Source organism: Prionailurus bengalensis, chromosome C1 (genome assembly GCF_016509475.1).
Source record: "Prionailurus bengalensis isolate Pbe53 chromosome C1, Fcat_Pben_1.1_paternal_pri, whole genome shotgun sequence".
Classification (NCBI taxonomy): domain Eukaryota; kingdom Metazoa; phylum Chordata; class Mammalia; order Carnivora; family Felidae; genus Prionailurus; species Prionailurus bengalensis.
In genome coordinates, this window is record NC_057345.1 from 84,028,926 (window position 1) to 84,033,556 (window position 4,631).

Consider the following 4,631-nt stretch of genomic DNA (forward strand, 5'->3'; position numbering starts at 1 on the left):
GATCTTCCTAGTACCTAAGTGAAAGTTAATTGAAAACTAAAATACCTAATTTTTAAAAGTGTTTTTATTATCTAAGAGTGATCAGGAATGCTATGGGGATTCCCATGGGTTTTACAGAGGTAGGAAAATGTCCATTTCCATAGAATGGGTTTGAGATGGAAATACTGGGAGACAAAAATTTATTGGTAATTGTACCCCCAGATTCCTGCTTACTCAATGTAAATGTTATATAAGAGATCAATAGATGGCTGCTATAATGTAATTTTATTAAAGGTATTAATGGTAATCATGGTAGTAGTAGTAGGGGTCATGGTAATAATATTCCATGAGCTTAGTTGATATTTCTAAGGAGTAGACTAAAGGACGAACTGAAAATTCTAAAAACAATAACATTGATGTATTTTTCAAATAAAATGATTTTCTAGTTTCTTTTTCATAATACCTCAATGACATCTTCACAGATTTTAATGTTTTATAAAATATTAGATTTCCCCTTGATGTTATTTCCCTTTCCCTTTCCTTGGTACGGTTTGAAGATGACATGGAATGGGTTGCTCAGTCTCACCTTTTTGGAGGGACTGTATAATGCTTACATTTTCTGTGTCCCCACCCTACTTCTCCATTCATCCTTTAACAATTGTAGGTAAATTGGTATTGTCTCCTGAGATTGCTCTCTCTCAAGCCCATTCTGAAATCTATTATTGACCACAATACTTTCCTAATGGAAACCAATGGCCATTCATAACTGATAAGTGTTAATGCTCAAGATGGACTCCTTTTCTGTATAAAGGCCAACTGATCATTGTAGTTCATGCGTTAATTAGCCAGTTTGCTAGTAAACAAGGAAGTACATACTTTCAAAGTCCTTTACTTTTAAATAATTACAAATTCATGGATTTGGAAAGTTCTCTTCAGGAGAACCAAGGTCTGCCAACTTTTACATTTTTTCATCAGGAAAATAGGGCCAAAGATGTTATGAGGAAACTATAAATATAATTTTCATGTTATATTGAAATGTCAATTGAAGTAAATAATCGAGAAATCTCAAGTAAGCTGTATTTTCATAAATGCTTAAAAGCACAGGAAAATGCTTTTTATTATCTTTTTCTTTTAAATAATGGAACATATTACACCTACAGGGTGAACATTCATTAGGGTTGAAAAATACAGGAACCGTAGACATTAGTGCCTCCTTTATTTCTTCTTCCTTCTGGATATTCTTTTCAGTTGTTAGTTTTTGTAAAGTAAAAAACCTGGTAAGAACATATAAGTATTCATTAGATATCTGGAGGAGTAAACACAAAGAAATAAGTTTTCAATGAATGCAAATTAGTAAGTGTTATTGTTGTTTTCTTTATTTCACTCTGAGGAGCCCACACCACTGAACAAACTTTAAGTGCCATTTATCTTCATGTATCAGCCTCAAACCAGAAATTAAAAAAGAAAATCCAATCTGACTGACAGGTATGATCAGTAATAACAGGTTTACTTTGATTTTAATTTCACATTAGAAAGATATATCCTTCACTTGATGCCTTCTTGTACTTTGTACTCCATGTTAAAACAGGAACAATGCAAGCAATTTTAGGGATACAGAAGTATGCTGTGCTTTTTATTCTATTTGGTATGGTTTCTGTATTCATAACTGAAACCTTTGCTAGTATTTCCACGTGTTATATCATCTAAAGGGTTCAGTCTTCTGCCTGTTCCATTTCTCATGTTCCGTTGGTCTTTCTGGTTATTTCAGAAAAACAATCATCAACTTTGCCATTGCCTGGGAGGGTTTAAAGCAAAACTCTTGAAGTCAAATCTCTGATTTACTGCCTGGCCTATTCATGTTACATCTTTGAATGTCAGTTTTTATATTTATAAAATGGTGAATAATCATTATAATAATTATTACCTCCAGGGACCATGGAAAGATGTAGTTGATAATGGATACTTATATAAAACATTCAACATAGCACATAATGAAATTATAAGAAATGGTAGCCTCTTTGTTTCTCATAAACATCTAAAAGGTTGTTGAACCTCTTCTCTATTCCACATGTTCTACATTCATAATGACATTGACAAATAGGTAGGTTTTTTTTTAAATTTTTTTTTCAACGTTTTTATTTATTTTTGGGACAGAGAGAGACAGAGCATGAACGGGGGAGGGGCAGAGAGAGAGGGAGACACAGAATCGGAAACAGGCTCCAGGCTCTGAGCCATCAGCCCAGAGCCCGACGCGGGGCTCGAACTCACAGACGGCGCGAGATCATGACCTAGCTGAAGTCGGACGCTCAACCGACTGCGCCACCTAGGCGCCCTGACAGATAGGTAGTTTTTGATGAAGTTTTGGGGTGATGGTGGGGGGTGTCCAGAGCCGATGGCCAAGAAAGAATTCTTGAAAAATGTCTTTGGTGCAAAAAGATGATTTTATTAAAGGATGGGGACAGGACCCATGGGCAGGAAGAGCTGCACTGGAGTTGTGACGGGTAACTCATTATATACCCTCAGGTTGGGAGGAGGGTAGGGACAGTGTAAGTCTCTAAGGAATTTTGGAATCAAAGTTTCCAGGACCTTGAGGGCCTAGCTGTTGCTAGGAAAATGCCATTTATTACTGTTTGGTAAAACCTCAGTCATGAGACCCTTTGGATGTATATCAGGGGGCCATAAGCTTGCAGTATGATTGCCAGAATATATCTTGGGGGAGTTGAGATAAAGGAAGTTTCCAAAGAAATTTTTATATGTTAATGTAGATTTACAGGTTCCTGGGGGATCAGGATGATGTTAAGCTAAGATTCCCTTTTGCCCCTAGCAAAGTGTCATCAATTGAGGCAGCTGAGCTCCTAGAGGGAGGTCACTCTGCCTGTTTCAAGTACTTGTCAGTGGGCTGTAGGCAGTAAGGTAATTTAATTTTTCATTTGCCTTTGCTTCCTACATCACCATGGCAAACACTTAAATCACCTTACATCTTGATGAGGGTGATCTTCAGGCTCCAAGAAATAGAGTCTATAGATTTCTGGAGATTAGGCTATGGATAAGATTGCCTTTTTCTTACAGTTTACTAAGTTATCTATAAACTGAAGGAGACTCCTGGCCTGCATCACTGTGATCTCTATCAGTCAACCATTTGCTTTCTTTCCTTTCCTCTGTTCTTGGGCAGCCAGGAGTGTCCAAGGAATATCACACATATCTCAAGGGGTGGCAGTGGGGGGCGCAGGGGGGTATGGTGCTATTAGCCTGTACTTTGCCCTCAGGTTGCCCCACACTCCCTCATCAGTTTTTATTTACATGAAAAGCATCTCTTAAAATTCCCCACTCCACTTAAACATCCATTTGTCATGTGAAGAAGGCATCTTTTCAAGTTTGTGAAAGAAACAGGATTTAAATTTCCAACTTATGATTTAACAATTTAATATTTTAAGATATGCCTTTACATAGCAAAATTGGCATTTACTGGGTAGCAGCTAATAACACTATTTTGAATAAGATATCCAGGATATGCAGATCTTTACAAGCCCGAAAAACTAAACTGTAACTCCCAAATGGAATTTTTTACTGTCATTGATTTACATGGTTATAAAGCCAGCAAGAAAAAAACTACCAAATTATGACTGTGTAGGGGTAGAAAAGTTTCCCTTTTCTTATAGGTTCTTTGGATGATCTAATATTTAAACTGATATAAGACAGATGAACAGGAATAAAACAGAAGTTTAATAACACATTTACCTCCTGTATATATGGGGGAGTCCAAGCCAGGAAAACTGAGTAAGATCTCCAGAGCAGTGGCCAAAGCCTTCACCTTCATAAAGAAGACAAAAGAGAAAAGATGTTGGGGATGGAGAGTCAGTTATGGGAGGTTACTAGGTAGGAAAAGAATAGTAAACAAGGATAAGGTTGTTGTCCATGTAGATTTAAGTCCTTGCCATCTTCATTGAGTTTCTAGAGGTTGAGTCTTCCTGGTGTGGCTAGGGAGACACTTTTACAAATGGGTATTTCCCTTATAAATGCATCTCTTACGAAAGGGTAATTCCTAGTAAGTTTTCAGAGGTTCACTTTGCTGTTTCTTAAACATAACCAGTTAAGAATAATCAAGATATCAAAGAGGCATAATTTGGGGTGGTAAAATTTGCTTTCCTTCAACTGTAAATACCTTTAGGAATAATTTTTATTATTTTTATTATTATTATTTTTTATTATTTTTATTATATTATACTTGAATTTCATTTTTTATATCAGAAATGTAGATAATGCCAATAATTGATTTGCTACGTTCATTTATAGCATTCTACTTTATTGTTTTATATGAAATTTATTGTCAAATTGGTTTCCATACAACACCCAGTGCTCCTCCCAACAGGTGCCCTCCTCAATGCCCATCACCCAACCTCCCCTCCCTCCCACTCCCCATCAACCCTCAGTTTATTCTCAGTTTTTAACAGTCTCTTATGCTTTGGCTCTCACCCTCTATAACTTTTTTTTTTCCCTTGCCCTCCCCCATGGTTTTCTGTTAAGTTTCTCTGGATCCACATAACAGTGAAAACATATGGTATCTGTCTTTCTCTGTATGACTTACTTCACTTAGCATAACACTCTCCAGTTCCATCCACATTGCTACAAAAGGCCATATTTCATTCTTTCTC

At 36.6% G+C, this 4,631-nt stretch overlaps 1 long non-coding RNA gene across 1 annotated transcript; it reads right to left on the bottom strand.

Annotated features, from left to right (window-relative positions):
• Window positions 1-1,054: 1,054 nt before the first annotated feature.
• On the bottom strand, window positions 1,055-3,979 carry LOC122479617. The gene is made up of 2 exons (XR_006296381.1): window positions 3,718-3,979; window positions 1,055-1,253 (listed from the first exon to the last, which is right to left on the bottom strand). It is a non-coding gene; the product is annotated as an uncharacterized LOC122479617 (long non-coding RNA).
• Between the last annotated feature and the right edge of the window lie 652 nt (window positions 3,980-4,631).